This window comes from Callithrix jacchus, chromosome 15 (assembly GCF_049354715.1).
Source record: "Callithrix jacchus isolate 240 chromosome 15, calJac240_pri, whole genome shotgun sequence".
NCBI classification, from domain to species: domain Eukaryota; kingdom Metazoa; phylum Chordata; class Mammalia; order Primates; family Cebidae; genus Callithrix; species Callithrix jacchus.
In genome coordinates, this window is record NC_133516.1 from 46880501 (window position 1) to 46898439 (window position 17939).

The 17939-nt window shown below is 37.7% G+C and overlaps 1 long non-coding RNA gene across 1 annotated transcript in view; it reads right to left on the minus strand.

The window, feature by feature from the left end:
- LOC118147784 (uncharacterized) overlaps positions 1-17000 on the minus strand; it is a 30756-nt gene extending 13756 nt beyond the window's left edge. The window contains exons 1-5 of the long non-coding RNA XR_004734355.3: positions 16816-17000; positions 16350-16433; positions 3863-3954; positions 2831-2878; positions 1422-1545 (exon numbers count right to left, since the gene is read on the minus strand). This is a non-coding gene — a long non-coding RNA (uncharacterized LOC118147784). The remainder of the gene's footprint in view (positions 1-1421; positions 1546-2830; positions 2879-3862; positions 3955-16349; positions 16434-16815) is intronic.
- Positions 17001-17939: the final 939 nt, after the last annotated feature.

The window sequence follows — 17939 nt, forward strand, 5'->3', positions numbered from 1 at the left end:
AGCAACATGTATTTACCATTATAGTATCATACAGAATAGTTTCATGCCCCTAAAATCCTCTGTGCTCTGTCAATTCATCCCTCCCTCCCCCAACCCACAGTTTTGCCTATTCCAGAATTTCATATAGTTGGAATTCTACAATATGTAGTCTTTTCAAATTGGCTTCTTTCATTTAGCAATATGCATTTAAGATTCCCTGATGGTTTTTCCTGGCTTGCTAGCTAATTTCTCCTTGTTACTGGATAATATTCTGTTCCTTGGATGTACCATTGTTTATTTATCAATTTACTTACTGAAGGACATCTCGGTTGTTTCCAAGTTTTGGCAATCATGAATAAAGCTGCTATAAACATTTTTGAGCAGGTTTTTGTGTGGATAAAGATATTCACTTTTTAACCATTGGTAAAATGTCTCTATAACTTGTATTTTTGTGTATTTTACAATGAAACATCTTTATATGGTATTTTTATTTTTAATTAATTTTTTGTTTTATTAACTATTTAAACTTTTTTTAAGTTGGCAAAATGATATATGATTACCACATACACCATGATGTTTTGAAGTATATATACATTGTGGAATGACCAAATCTAGCTAATTAACACATTTTATTGGCTCTCATACTTACTTTTTTTTTGGTGAGAACACAATATTCACCCTCTCAGCAATTTTCAAGAATACAATATATTGTTATTAACTGCAGTCAGCATGTTGTACAATAGATCTCTTGAACATATTTCTATATAACTAAATTGTGACATTTTAAAATGAGCTAATATATATAAAGCACATATCAAAGCCTAATATATATATAAAGCCTAATATATATAAAGCACATATCAAAGTGTGGCACATATCAAAGCCTAATAATGCTACCAGACAGGTAAGTTTTGATAACACATACTTGAAAGGAAAAGCAAAATGTGAAGCCAGGGTGTGCTACCTTGAGTATATTACTGAGGAATCAGAGGTAATATACAAAATATTGACACTCTAAGGGATGAAGATGCTAATGGCAAGATGGGAACCACTACAGAGGAATTTTTTACTCATCAATTCAAGAAGCACATATCATTCTTTTTTTTTTTTTTTTTTTTTTTTTGAGACAGAGTCTCGCTCTGTCACCAGGCGCCAGGCTGGAGTACAGTGGCACAGTCTCGGCTCACTGCAACCTTCACCTCCTGGGTTCAAGCAATTCTCCTGCCTCAGCCTCCCCAGTAGCTGGGACTACAGGTGCACGCCACCACACCCAGCTAATTTTTGTATTTTTAATAAAGACAGGGTTTCACCATGTTGGCCAGGATGGTCTCGATCTCTTGACCTGGTGATCCACCCGCCTCGGCCTCTCAAAGTGTTGGGATTACAGGCTTGAGCCACTGCGCCCAGCCCACATATCATTCTTATAGACAATGACACCTTACCATTTAATTGACATGACGATTAAAGTTGCTTCCAGTTTCCTGGGTCTGGCTCCAACACATGTTTTTGTTTTGGATTTCTTGTCTATGAAAGGGCATTTTTCCAGATTCATGACCTTTTCGTCTACTAGAGACATACATGGCAAGAGTGAAAGGAAGTATTGTGAAAGAGACAATTTCTTTAAAATCCATATGTGGATAGAAAGTGCAGCATTATCTCTGAGAACAATAATAGATGTACATATATACACATACACATGATTTTTTTCCCATGTGTATGTGTACAAGAGTTGTCAGGCTGAATGCTACAGAACAAGAGGGCTTGTGGAGCTAGGTTATAAAACTGTGAGACACAGAAAGGAGTAATCCATGGGTTGGCATTTGGATAGCTTTCCTCCCAGATCAAAGATCAAGCAGAATAAATTTCTGATATCAAGAGGCCATTTTCCTCTGCTCTGCAAATAGCCTTACACTAATGCCAAGTAAGAGCCTAACAAGTAGTACAAGTACATATCCCTCCTTAAAAGCAAATGCAAGTGATTTGGAAAGTCATTTAGGAGTTGGTTATCTATAATATCAGCTATCCGAATGGCCTATTCCTTAATCTGGTCCAGATAATTAAAAGTTAGCTAATTTTCTAAGCTAATGGCACACAGGCAAAATCTGATGTACAGATGTGATTTGTTCAGTCTGTGTATCTTGCTGCTTGTTGATGTGCCTTTAAATGTTGAACCTGAATGAGTTAAATGGAGCACTCAGTCTCCTTTGTGCAACCTTGCCCACTGGTCTCTGATATCTTTTACCTGGACTGGGTGAAACCTTTAAGTTATTGGCCAATCCCTTGGAAAGATTTGAGTTTTTGACCCTTGTTATATAATTTACAAAGTTTCTCTTCAACTACAGCATTATTTTTCTATTCCTCTAACTGCTTCTTATTTTTTCTTCATCTCACTAGTGAAAGGCCAGGTTTTTCCATAAGGATTTAATTGTTCCTGGGTGGATGATATAATACTATGTGAAACTTAGGGAGGAAATGTTTCTCAATGAAAATACAGAATTACTTTCTGGCATGGTTCACAGTACAGTCCATATTATTGACCTATTTGATATGGGCTTGAAAATTTTAAGCTGAATAAATAAAATGGGTCAAATCTGTGAAGTATCTTGATTTTTAGCAATAGAAGCATATTACTACCAGACACAAATTAGCTCAGAGAATACATTAAATTTTAGGAGGTACAGAAAGGGCTTTGTGTGTGTGTGTGTGTGACAAAAGAAGGCTGGGAGAATGTGAAATGCCCCAGGCATGTTCATTTTTATTCTGTAATGAATAGGAAATCTACTGCAGTAAAAGCAGAATTAATGATTCAAAAACAGCTGGAGATATTGAAACAGAAATTAATCCTACTTACCTAACTCTTAAAACTGGTGAAAGGACAAGGCCGGCTGAAAGCCAGCACCTGAAAGGAAATGGAATGTGGATGTTAAAAATCTGTGACCAGTCATTTGTAGGACATTCACAGTACACAGTTACAGTAAAGCTCACAAGTAGCAAATCTCACTAATTAGGAATAACAGGGTGATGGCCACTTGAAATCACTATAAAACCTGAAGTGTGGATACTTTTTAAGGCATTGCTTTCAAGGCAGAGACTAACGCAAATGACTTTCAAAGGACTGTAAGGTCCCACTGGAGCTGCTAAGAGATAAAAATCATTTGCACTTAGTACATTCTTTACAGGCCAGGGACTGATGTTTGGGTTATACCAATCACTTTAAAACAGTTTGATTTTAAAAAGCTATGCATATCTCCTCCTACCTTATCTATGCTGCTCATTTGACCATTTTTTCTAAAAATGGTAGAAAGGTTTACTTTAGTCCAAGTGCTTTCCTGAGTGACAAATTCATGTTTGTAGTATATGTCGTATTGAAGTGGTCCCACTGATCTTGGAAATTCTTACTGTTACAGTTGGAGAAAGGCTGAAACTCGGAACATATGTATGTATGTATATACACGTGGGTGTGTGGGCACCTGTGTATAAGGCCCATATCTGCCATCTTCTATGTTGCTGTAAGTTTTTTAAAATTGAACTCTAGGAGGCAAGTATGCAAACTTGAGCCTCAAACAATTCATTTTGTAGTTTTTGTTTTTCGGGGTATTGTGACGATATAGGAATCATGACCAGGGCTTTTCTTCACGAGTAAATTTGCTGGTGGATTTTAAGCAAATAGCAAAATAAGCAAAATTCATCTGGCAACTCTGTTTTACCACCATGTATATATTTTCAAACTTATTCTGGATGGAAAAACAGCATTTATGGCCAAATCTATTTCAACATCAGCTCTCAACCAAAAGATGTCTTTACAGAATTTCCAAGGCTAAAGTACTTGCTTATTTCCATACGCAGTGACTTTCAAGAGAGAGGAGCTTATAAAATAACACACCAATTCCAGGATGTTTGTGAATGTCTTTACGCATTGGGGTTCAAGGCACAAAAGGCTTGTATATTTGCTGGATGAAACTGCTTGAGATTTCCCTAAGGAGGAAGGAAAAGAACTTATATCAAGTGTGTTCTCAGTGTCAGTCTCTGAATGATAAGCTTTATGTTTGTAATATATTAAATGACATCCCTATTTGAAATTAGGCCATGCCCCCTCCTACTTAATTTCTCTCCTTAGCATTTGTCATTTTCCACTATAATATAAAATTTACTTATTTTGTCTATTTTCTTTCTCCTACCACCAAAATATAAGTTTCATGAGTATAGAGATTTTACCTGTTTCTCATTGCTCTGTCTCCAGTGTCAAGAATTCTGTCTGACCAATAATACGTACTCGATAAATAAATCATTTTGGAGTGACTGAGTGAATGACTGAGTATAAACAACTATGGATATCATCTCATTATCTTGTGTTCTAATGGACACAACAGGAAGACCTGGCTGGAACCCAGCTCTGACACTTACCAACTGGAAGGCCTTAGATAAGGGACAGTCTCTCTGAGCATTCGTTTTTCTCATGCCTGAAAAGCAGATAATGATAGTTCCTTCTCCATAAGGTTTTAATAACAAAAAAGGAACAAGCCAGGACACTGTTTGGCATGGTTCTTGGTATACTGTAGGTGGTTCAAACATGTTGGCTATTATTACTGCTTTTGTCTTTATTTCAAAACCATTAATGAATGCAGGATAATACTGAATATAACATAATTCTGCACCTACATATTTCATCATTCATCTTAGAATGCTGACACAGGACTAGGAAGAAACTGATGGGTGAAGAAGCTGCCTTACTCTTGCTGAGTTTTGCAAAACCATTTCTGGGGCCTGGGAAGTGGAAAGGGCCTTCTAGACCCGACCCCACAAAGGACCAAAGTCGCACACTTAGGAAATCAGTAAGGCATTTGGGTCTCACTCTATTACCTTTCTGAAGCCTTAAATACATTTGAAAAGCAATTGTTTTCTTTCTAGCTTTGGAAAGGAAAATGTGAAGAGATGCCTGGTGGAGGCAAAGCTCATATTTCAAGGCACGTCAAGGACCAAGATGGATGATGTGCAGATAACAGTGGAAACAGATGTAAAACATAACGACCAGACCCACACAGATGCCCACACTGCCCCCCCAACCCACCACTTTGGATCAAGATGAAATGGAGTCATAACATTCAAAAACAGAGACACTGGTTTTCAGAGTAAAGAAAGGCTTGATAGCACCTGATATTCAGGTCATCATTGTCTGTGCTGGGATTTTGAATGCATAGATGCTTCCAGATAATGTCTATTTTTCTACCTCTTTGTTCTGTGATTCCTAGTTCTACTAGCCTTATTAGAATTATCAGTAAAGGATACTTTTCAAAAGCACTTATTCTATGCATAAGTGCTTGTTTCATCCTTGCAATAAGCCATCAAAATAGGAAATATTAATTTGTGTGCCCATTTCACAGATGAGGTCTTGCCATAACACCAGTAAGTAGCACAGTCAGATCTGTCCCCAGGCCTGTCTAAATCAAGCTTACACGCTGCTCTAATATCACGACACCACAAACCAAATTAGATTTCTTGTGATGCTCTCACAGCTTCTTTTACTTTTTCTTCATAGCGTTGAACTTAATTTATAGAAATATATGTGCATAATTACTTGCCTAATTCTTGACTCAGCAATAAACAACTTTTTTATATATAAAACTGTATTTGTAAAGCAGAGCCCAAACCTAATTCATAAGAGAGGGTCAGAAAACATCTGTCAAATGTGTGAATACAAAGTGGACATAAATTAATATTTCACATTAAGATTGAAATTTAGTTCATTTTTTAAATGAATAAAGAACATTCAAAACTCTTATATTCAGTGATCTTTCCTCTTAAAAGGATAAAATCATGTGTAAAAGTTTCTAATAACCTTTAGTATAATTATTCCATAATCATAGGGAAAGTCAAACAATTGTACAATTTATTCATTTATTATTTTACTCTTCCACTAAACAACTGCCAGTATGTACCTACCCTCTACATTTTTTTCTCCTTTTGATTCTAGTTCTTAGTAGGTACTCAACAAATATTTGTGGGACAAACTAATTAAAAATACTGCTGATGAGCAGTTGCTGATATTTTAATAAAAGTAAAAATGCTGACACCTTTATAACCATACATAAATCTTTCCTGAGTGATGTGAACTTAGAGATTTTCAGAGTGAGTTACTTTGTGACTTGACAGCATTCAAGATACAACAAAATAATGAAAATCTGATTTAAGGGAGAAACTCTGTGGCTATGAACCAAAGCTAAAGAGAAAAAGCCCTGCTGTTTTAGTTTGTTTTTACCAAACAAAGTTGGGAGGTAAGCCACAGCTTCTGACCATGTTTTTAAACATTTCAAAAACTCTCTGAAATCACTTACATGTAAACAGCAAGAGATTAATACTGTGTTTTTGAAACTGGCTTGAATAAGGGCTGTGAGATTTCACCACAGAAAATGAGAAAATGTTTGTTCCCAGAAATAAACAAAAACAATGTAAGAATTTAGATTTTTCTTTATCTTTCTGTTAGCCGAAAGCAAAACACAACAGACAATGCAAACAAAAAGCAAATGAACAAAAGAATCTTAAAAGGAAAGAAGTGGTGATAAAGTCTAAGGAAGGGGAAATGTGCTGTGAAGCAAGAAGCAAAGTATTCCAGTGAAATGTAAGGGAAATGCTAAATGAAAGATGGGTATGCAGCATGAGGCAGAATCAAGAAATGGTAAGAGGTTGGACAGAGAAGAAGAATCAAGCTGCTGGGTAGTGAGTCCAAACACTACTAAAATCCAATTCTAATTACACACGAACTTCTTCTCTGCATTTGTTTAATTTTATTCTTCTCTGAAAACACAGAAACAGCTGCTTCCCTTTTGACACAATTATCTAAGTCCAGAAGCTTTTGAAATGTCCCTTTGAAAGGTTTGCAGACCTTACAAGAAGCCTAAACATATTAAGTAACAGATCTTTTGGATTTTAGACAAGGAAAGCATTTTACTCAAGGCCTTGAATCTACAGGCCAGAGGACCTAGGGTGATGGAAGGAACCATGATGAGTTTCAAAGTCAGGATAAATGGCAACTTATCTGGCCTTAAAAGTCAACAACTTGACAATTAGCTTGATTACATTATGAGCAAAAAATTGACCCAGAGTATTCTTCCATTGGCTGATCAGTAGCTAATCAGATTATCTTCATTGACTTAGTAGTTTAAACTAAGATATTGAGAATCTATAGTCAATTGTTAATGGACACCATAATGTAAAGCCAAGGAGATGTAGGATTAGTCGTTCCATTGGGCCATGTCCATGTCAGTCAGGAGACACAAAGAACACTGAGTAGTTCCATCAAGAGAGAGAAAAGACTAAAGGAAAAAAGGGAAAGACTACAGAGGAGACACAAATGAATAAACCTGTGGCCCTAAAGAGATGGAAGTATTTTCCATTCCTATCAACTTTTCATTTCCAGTCTTCATGAAGACTCAATATTCAAACTCAGTATCCAATAAACAAATAATGATCAATGTTATTGAACACATAACCACAGCATTGTGCATATATTGTTTCATTTCATCCTCAAACAACCCTATAAAGTAAGAGCCATTACTATTTTACTTTTACAGCTGAGAAATCTGAGACCTGGAGAGCTTAAGTAACGCACTCACGGAAGTCCCGTTGTTAGTGACTGGTAGCAAAAACTCAACTCTGTCTTATTCCAAAGTTCATGTTCTTTTTAAACCACTGCTTCTTGGACCCTGAAATGATCTTCCTCTTTATTTGAGCAAGTTTGAGAATTTCTTTTTTAAACATCAGCCATCCCTGATGAAGACATAAATGAAAAAGTTCAACATGTTGGCAAAGAGGGCACCCTTGCTAAGCACAGATGTTGTGACAGAGAGGCAATTCTGTGACTGAAAACTCCATTTCCTTTGGGTATAAAGATTCAACTTTAAATGTTTTTGCCCCCCCTTTACTTTCCTCCTTTCTGGTTTTTACATTAGGCAAGTTGACTGATGTGAAACTCACTTCTTGCTAAACTTAGTGTCCTGTCATTCTCCCTAGTGTTCTGACATTTTTAAAAAGATATAAAGTAATTTAATGGATTTTTTTTTTTACTGGGTAAGAGAAGGACAGAAGAAAGAGTATACTTTGAGTAATGAAGCAAACAAAGCTGAGGAAGTTGGATGCTTATGTTTACTACCAAGTAAATGTCAGAGGACATTTACATTTGCCAAATTCTTTGCATGTGTATCTTTAAAGCCATCCAGATACATCAGATGAACACAGTATGATAATGGTCATACCCTGCTCTACGCTTCACTTCTTCACATTAAATCGCCTGAATATAAATGAAGGCCACAATGTTCATTTACATGCAATACTAGGCCTATTTTTTGAACAAGCTGTCTAAAGGAATATTCTTTCACACGGTAGGTTTTCACCTCTTTTCTTTGGCTATTTTGGTTTTATGTTAAAAAGAAGTGAAGGGATATGTGAAGGAATTTTTCAGAATATTGGATTTGGGCCTGGGCTAGCCATTGGCTAGCTGTGTGACCTTAAGCTAGGAATTTGCCTGATGACACTGAAACCATATTATTTATGTCACTGGGGAAATAGGGTCATAATATTATAACTGTAATAAAGATAGAAAAGATTATCAGGAGTCTTTAAATGTTTATGGAATTTATTGAATGATTCCATTTGTTTTAAGGAAGAGCCACTCGAAACTCCATTTAGTTGAAGGAACACATGTGGGTACTTACTGTGTGGCACTGGGTTGTAGCACATGCTTTCACATGAAATGATCTCCCCAGCTCTGCAACAGGACTTTCAGTTTGGGTCTTTTGAGTTGCAAAATGGCAGAAGGTGCTGGACCATCAAGACCTGAAGCTGATCTCAAGAAAAGATGCTCCCTGCCATCCCTGCCTCCAAATCTTTAGCCCCAGGCCATAGGGCACATGTGGATTGGGTTCGCTCTGCAAAGGGGTGGGGTCAATTGAGAGGCTGCTGTTGCCTTGCAGCCATGTTCCATGGGGGAGCAGGGGGGACAACAGGGTGCCAACCAAGAGCAAAGAACTCCCGATTTTACCCCTTTAACAGGGTAAAAATTATAGGCTCATTGGTTTAATCTCGCATTCTTTTGTTTGTAACATCAGAAGCAAGTCTTGTATAACCTATTCATAGACACATACACATTTATGTGAAACAAATATTTTGCACAAGAATAATTTTTAAAGAAGTGACACTTTCAACAGAGAATATGTAGATATTCAATGTTCTCCTTCCTCCTAGAGGGGAACAGCTTCTTTCTAGGGAGAGGCACCCAGCTGGAGAACATTTGTCATAATTTGCAATAACCAGCCTTTCATGAAAAGAAACATAGTCACAAAGCCAACCCAGGCTGTTTCAAAACCACAGTAGAGAATTTTCTGGAATCAGGGGCATATGGGTGCATGGAACTGAGGAATAAATGCCAGATCCAAAGTGGATGCTGAGATCATTTCCAAGCTAAGACCATCATGTGAGTAGAGGGAATCAAGGCATACTGTCAGAGTGGGCAGAGAAGCCCAAAGATGAGTGAAGAGTATCATGGGGAGAGAGGGGTAGCAATGGCATCTGCAGGAGCTAAGGCAGTTCTACTGGCATTTGTAGCCATCTAGCCTTAAAAGGCATTGGCACAGAGGAGTGGAAGCAGCTCAGGGCATCATAAGGCCATGGGGGCCTTCGGGAATGGTGATAAATAGAGGTATGAGGCCCAATGAGAGATGCGGATAGAGAGTAATCAAGGACTAGGAAGACCATATCATGTATTGTCCAAACAAGGTCAGGACAATCTGGAAAGTGGAAGGAGGTGCTGTTAATAACTATGCCAGGCATACACTGGACTGTTTCAGGCAAGTTGGGACATATGGACTCTATCAAAAGCAAATAATTCTTTGGCTTAATGTTGGCCCTGATCAAGCCATTGTGGGTAAGAGTTAGGGCTCTGGAGTCTTTGCCCAATTCAAACACAAGTACAAACACTGCTGCTTATTGACCGGGTGATCTTGGGTGGATTATTTAACTTCTCTGGGCAGAGTTTTCCTGCATATTCCATTTCACAGGGAAAGCCCTGGGGCCCTAGAGAAGTTTAGTAGTCACCCTAGGTAATGGTATTAGGAATCAAACATAATCCAGTCTTAATCCAAACTCACGCTCTGAAGCTCTACCATAGTAACTGTGCACACAGTCAGTGGCAGCATTTGGGTTCTCAAATTTTTCACCATGAACAGCATTGAATAGATCTATGCAGGTTTTTAACTATTTTCTTCCTTGACCAGTATTTTTAGATACTGACCAGTATATATCTGTCCCCAACTTTGTAATGCCCTCAAACAGTACCCACTCCCCACCAAAGGTCTAGTTTAATGTCATTTTGGAAGGTTTTACTTAAAATCTGCTGTTCCTTCTACCAGTAATTCCTCCTGCCTTACAGAATGTTCTCTCCCTGGCCACAGAAGAGGGTATATGTTTGATTTTAATCACTCTCCTTAGAATCCCAGCTTAAGGGGATACAGGTAAAAACAAGAAAAAGAATCAGCTGAAAAGACAAAGTTCTTGGCTCCAAATTAAAAACAATCCTGAATACTCCATATCTGAAAAAAAGTGCAAATGATTCCTGGGAGGGACTTGGAAAAGAGCTTGGCTCTTACAGTAACCTGTCAACTGTCAGCCTTTCAACACTAGAGGTTTAAAGACACACACTGTTCTTGTTACAGAGGACACGTTCTTGTGGGTACATCCGCAGCAACTTATGACGACTTCAAAATCAGTGGCAAGTTCATCTATGTTTGAAATCCAGCATTTATGTGTGCTTTAGGAGACACTGAAAATGATCTTAAATGAGATAATATATGTAAAGGCCAGTAAAAAGTTAAAAGCAGCTTATAAATACAAGGTATTGTTATTATTGGAAGAACATTAGTTATGCAATGCCTGTCAGTCTCTTCTACAGTATTCTCCTGGATAAATGTGTTATTCCTTTAAACCTATTCCAGTAAAACTGACTTTAGATAAAACATAGGCAGACATTATTTTCATATCTCCTGTTTTCATTCTGTGAGTGTTGACATATTTCAAATCAGTGAGTGAATCCATAAGGTACTCAAAGAGGCAGTATGGTCTTCTCACCACAGAACACCATCACTAATTACCTATAATACAGCTGACCAGGACAAGAAATGCAGAACATAACTCTTTATTATTAGGTACAACCATTTTAGCTCAGATCCCACTAATTTGAACATTTCAATTATTCAACTGAGCCTATGCTGAATTTTTTCTTTTTCTTTGTTTTGCTCTGAATTTTTTCCTTCTGCTTTCTTTGGTAAAACTGGTTGTGAAGCAAATGGAAGCATAAATATAATGAGTTTGGAGGAGAAAGTTAAAAATATTTTTTAAAGTTTTGAATACATATTTATGTAAAAGAACAAGAAATGTAATGATTCAAAATAGGTACTTCTGTATTACCTAAATGTTATACCTCTTTAAAAGAAAGTCTGGTGGTTGCCCTAGGGTTACATCTTTAATTAACCAATGTACTTTCAAGTAATGTTATACTGCTTCACATGGCATGCAAAATGCCTTTGAATCACTTTCCTTATTTAATAGATGGAAATTAAAATATAATTTAAGCTGTTAAAATATAATTTAAGCTGTAATTCTCTATATTTTAGTCTATTTTCACTAATTCAGACTGACCAGTCCATTTTCTTCTTTTTACTTTCAGTTTACTCGTATATTCCAGGGTATTGGAAATGTTCTATATCTTGATTTGGAGGTATATAGGTGGATACATGTGTAGAAATTTATCATGTACTTAATTGTATATGTATTATACTTAGATTTTTTTTTCAATGTGATGCACAGGTTAAGCCTTCCTCATTGTTCACCCAGGAGATATTTCCATAATAGCATTGAGTTGGTTACAGAAAATATGGACAGGGCATATTTTGAAGGCTGTCTGAATGCCTTGTGTTAGCATTCAGAGCTCAAGAAGCTGGAATTTCTACTAATCAATTATCGTTACTCTAATCCAACAATGCCTTTTCATCCCAACCAGCCATCTTTCAGATACTATCTGTTGCCTAGAAAAGCTAGAGTCATATCAAGAAAGATATTTCTCAACCAATAAAACATTAATTTACAGCCCACATGCAAGAGGTGGTGATGGCGGGTTTTTTGGTATGTCAGTGAGGTATAAAGAATGGCATCATTGGCCAGATGTGGTGGCTCACGCCTGTAATCCCAACACTTTGGGAGGCCAAGGCGGGTGGATCATGAGGTCAAGAGATCGAGACCATCCTGGTCAACATGGTGAAACCCCATCTCTACTAAAAATACAAAAAATTAGCTGGGCATGGTGGCGCATGCCTGTAATCCCAGCTATTCAGGAGGCTGAGGCAGGAGAATTGCCTGAACCCAGGAGGGGGAGGTTGCGGTGAGCCGAGATCGCGCCATTGCACTCCAGGCTGGGTAACAAGAGCAAAACTCTGTCTCAAAAAAAAAAAAAAAAAAAAAGAATGGCGTCATTAATGACGGCAAACTCTAGCAAATTAAGAATTGTTCATATTCATTTATTCATCAAGGATTCATAAAGGATTATTCATGCAGTCATTTATTGCATGCCTATATGTACCAGACCCTGTGCAGGAATATGCAGTTATTGTTTTTAGGCATTCATTGTGTTGAGGGATATAATGGCAATTACAGCTGCATAGTAAGCATACTATAGTGGGAACTGCACTGTGTCATAGCAGAGCAGAGTTGGGCTCTCTGCCAGCTGAAGAGTAGCAAGGAGTGATGGGTATGAAAGTCTTCTTGGAGGATATGAAGCATAACCATTGGAAATAGCCTATCAATCTAATGCCAACATTCTCAATAGCCATCCACTTTCCTCTTCAAAATAGATTCCTTCCTTAATGGATGCACCTTGGAAATGTACAGCATTTTTTTTTCAGTTGCTAAAGTTAAAAACATCTAGGAGGTCCTGCAAAGGAGCACAAAGAACTGTTTTAGATTGGTAAAAGAAATTATATTTCTGTACTACAGTGGTGTGGTTTCATAGGCATATATATATTTCTATACTCATCTTAGTGTATGTTTTAAATGGATGAAGTTTTATCAATAAGGTTGATGAAAAATCTAGGCATTACCCTTGACTGATTTTTTTCTGTAATCCACAGGTCATTTATAAGTGGAATCCGTTCACCTATCCTAATCCATCCACCACTCTTCATCACCATTGCCACCACTTTTGTACAAGCCCTAGCCACATAGGGCTGGGATGACTATGGTAGCCTCCTGACTGGTCTTCCCCCTCCATTCTTGCTCTCTACAATGCATTCTCTGTATCGTTCATAATGCAAATATGGTTATGTTATACCCTTGCTTAAAACTCAAAGGGCTTCCAATCTCATTTATAATAAAACTGAAATTCTGGGGAACGATCCAAGATGGCCGATTGCTAACATCTCGGGATTGCAGCTCTCAGTGCAAGCACAGAGAACTAGAGGATGCCACACTTTCAGACAAATTCTGGTTGCTCACGGAGCAGAAGATTCCCAGTGGAGGAGCCACACGGGTCGCCAGCGCGACTCTTGTGGCCAGCGCAGCGGTTTTGCCTGTACCTCGGTGCGGCAGCTCTCAGAGCAGAGTAAACAGGGCTGGCTCCCCTTCTGACTGGGGTTTGGAGGACCCACACAGGTCCCCAGCACGACTCCTGAGGCCGGCGCAGCGGTTGTGACGGCACCTTGGCACGGCGGCTCTCGGCTCAGAGTAAATGGGACCGGTTCCCCTTCTGACCGAGGTTTGGAGCCCTGACAAGGCAGAGTTGCCTATTATAGACACAAGAAGGAAGCCAGACAGGAGAATCCTGGGCAGAAAAGCACCATCAGTCTTAACGCCGCTGTTCTGGCCCTGGGAACTAACAACTTGGACATCCACTCAAGGGACTTAATCTGAAAGTAGGTAATTTCAAAGACGACAGGAGGATAAACTTACAATGATGGGAAGAAACCAGTGTAAAAAGGCTGAGAATACTCAAAATCAGAACGCCTCTCCCTCTAAAGATGATCACAGTTCCACATCAACAATGGAACAAGGCTTGATGGAGAACGAGCACATGCCAATAACAGAATCATGCTTCAGGGAATGGATAATAAGAAACTTCTGTGAGTTAAAAGAACACATTGTAGCCCAACGTAAAGAAACTAAGAACTTTGAAAAAAAAGTTTGACGAAATCCTATTGAGAATAGACAACTTAGAGAGGAATATAAGTGAATTAATGGAACTGAAGAATACAATACGGGAACTCCAAGAAGTATGCACAGGTTTAAACACTCGAATTGTTCAAGCAGAAGAAAGGATATCAGAGGCCAAAGCCCAACTTAATGAAATAAAACGAGAAGACGAGATTAGAGAAAAAAGGATAAAAAGGAATGAGCAAAGTCTCCAAGAAATGTGGGACTATGGGAAAAGACCAAATTTACATTTGATAGGCGTACCTGAATGTGACAGAGAGAATGAATCCAAGCTGGAAAATACCCTTCAGGATATTATTCAGGAAAATTTTCCCAACCTAGCAAAGCAAGAAAATATTCAACCCCAGGTAATACAGAGAACACCACAAAGATATTCCTCAAGAAGAGCAACCCCAAGGCACATAATCATTAGATTCACCAGGGTTGAAACGAAGGAGAAAATACTAAGGGCAGCCAGAGAGAAAGGTCAAGTTACCCACAAAGGCAAGCCTATCAGACTTACAGCAGATCTCTCAGCAGAAACTCTACAAGCCAGAAGAGAGGGGGCCAACATTCAATATCCTCAAAGAACAGAACCTTCAGCCCAGAATTTCATATCCAGCCAAACTAAGCTTCACAACTGAAGGAAAAATAAAATCTTTTACGAACAAGCAAGTACTCAGAGATTTTATTACCACCAGGCCTGCTTTACAAGAGCTTCTGAAAGAAGCATTACACACAGAAAGAAACAACCAGTATTAGCCTTTCTAAAAATATACCAAAAAGTAAAGAGCACCAACATAAAGAATTTACATCAACGAATGGATAAACAGCCAGTTAACATCAAATGGCAGTAACCCTAAATTTAAATCGACTAAATCCCCCAATCAAAAGACACAGTCAAAACCCAACGGCATGTTACATCCAGACCTGTTTCACATGCAAGGATACACAAAGACTCAAAACAAAGGAATGGAGAAAGATTTACCAACCAAATGGAGAGCAAAAATAAATAAATAAAAAGCAGGAGTTGCAATTCTCGTAGCGGATAAAATAGATTTTAAAGCAACAAAGATATAGTGGTAAAAGAATCAATGCAACAAGAAGAGCTAACGATCCTAACACCCAGATACATAGAGACTTAGATTCAACGAGACAGAAAATTAATAAGGATATCAAGGACTCGAACTCAGATGTGGAACAAGTAAACTTAATAAATATTTATAGAGCTCTCCACTTCAAATACACAAAATATACATTCTTGTCAATACCACATCACACCTACTCATAGGTTTAAATGAAATATTGATTGGCCATTATTAATACCCATTTTTTTCAGAATAAAGCAATATTTCCGTTTACCCTCACTCTTTCTCTTCCTCTTTCTTCCTCTCCTTTACTCATTTTTCTTTCCTTCTCTCAAAAAAAGAAAAAAAAAAAAAAAGAAAAGAAATCAACTTGTAAACCTCTAGATCCAGGTCAGCAATGTCTCTCTCATTGCTTAATTTCCTTCCTTCCCTTCCCTCCGTCCCTCTACCCCTCCCTCCCCCCTTCCTCCCTTCCTTCCTCCCTCCCTTCCTCCTTCCCTCCCTTCCTGCCTTCCTCCCAAAAAAAAAAAAAAAAAACTGAAATTCTTTACCAGGGCCTTCAAGATGCTACATTAAAACTTATAAAATTTTTGGCCTCAGGACTCTCTCACACTTTCAGAAATTAGTGAGGAAAGCAAAGAGCTTGGTTATATCTATTGATATTTATCAGATTAAAAACTAAAGCTGGGATATTTTTATGCCTCTTTTAAATATATTTTTAGTGATTACTCTTCCAGGGTTTTATATATACATTTATGTATATAGATGTATATATACATATGTGTGTGTATATATATGTATGTAAACACACATATATATCTTTTCTTTTTAAGTTCTGGGGTACATGTGCAGATCTTGCAGGATTGTTACATAGGTATACACATGCCATGGTGGTTTGCTGCCTCCATCCCCCCATCTCCTACATTAGGTATTTCTCCCAATGTTATTGCTCCCCAATCTTCCCATACCCCACTAACCCTCCTCTAGCCACCCACCCTGGAACAGACCCCAGTGTGTGATGTTCCCCTCCCTGTGTTCTCATTGTTCAACACTCACCTATGAGCAAGAACATGTGGTGTTTGGTCTTCTGTTCTTGTGTCAGTTTGCTGAGAAAGATGGTTTCCAGATTCATCTATGTCCCTGCAAAGGACATGAACACATCCCTTTTTATGGCTGCATAGTATTCCATAGTGTATATGTGCCACATTTTTTTTTATCCAGTCTATCATTGATGGGCATTTGGGTTGGTTTCAGGTCTTTGCTATTGTAAACAGGGTCGCAATGAACATACGTAACACACATATATATCTTTAATTAATCAGTTTACCTTCAAATATTATATAGCTTCATTTGACAGGCAAGAAATTTTGGAACAATATTCTTTTGGTTCTTCTCTCCCCTCTTTTTACTATTGTTTCATACCTTTTACTCATACATATACCATAAAGATACAATACTACATACTCTAGAAAGTTATCTTTTAGAGCAATTTAAAATGAGGAAAAAATACTTCTATACTTACCTTCATTAATGCCATTTCCAGTGCTCTTCATTTCTTCAAGTAGGTCCAAGATTCTTTAATCTGGTATTATATTCTGTCTGAAGAACTTTAACATTTTTTTCCATAGAACAGGTCTACTTGTAATGAGTTCACCAAGTTTTTGCCTGAAAAATGTATTTTTGAAAGATATTTTTGCTGGATATAGATTTCTGTATGGACAGTTGTGTTTTTAAATTTTTTTATTAATATATAATAGATGTTCATATTTTCAGGATACCTGCAATAATTTTGTACAATTTGTTTCTTTCAGCACTTTAAAGATGTCACTTTTGTCTTCCAGCTTGCAGAGATTTTTTTTTTTTTAGACAGAGTTTTGCTCTTGTTACCCAGGCTGGAGTGCAATGGCGCGATCTCAGCTCACTGCAACCTCCGCCTCCTGGGTTCAGGCAATTCTCCTGCCTCAGCCTCCTGAATAGCTGGGATTACAGGCACGTGCCACCACACTCAGCTAATTTTTTGTATTTTTAGTAGAGACAGGGTTTCACCATGTTGACCAGGATGGTCTCGATCTCTTGACCTTGTGATCCACCAGCCTTGGCCTCCGAAAGTGCTGGGATTACAGGTGTGAGCCACTGTGCCTGGCCCAGCTTGCAGAGATTTAAGGGGAAGTGGCTCATAATTTTTATCTTTGCTTCTCTTTATGCAATTTTTTTTTATTCATGGCCTTCGAGATTTTCTCTTTATCTTTGGTTTTCAGAAGATTGGTCTAGGGTTTTAAACATCTTTATTATTGTTCTCTAAGCTTCTTACAGCTGTACTTTGTCATCCATCATTAATTTTAGAAAATTCTCAGCCATATATTTCAAATATTGCTTCTTTCACATTTTTCTCTTGCTAGAATTTCAGTAATTATGACATATCAGACCATTTGATATTGTTCCACAACTCTAAGACACTCAGTTCCTTTTTTTATTTGTGTTTCAGACTGGTTAATTTCTGTTGGCCTATTTTCAATCGCACTGTATTGAGTTTACTGATAAGTTTGTCAAAGGTATTTTGAATCTGTTTTTCACTTCTAGAATTTTTATTGTTTCTTATAATTGTCATCTCTCTGCTAAACTCCATCATCTGACATTGCATTTTTC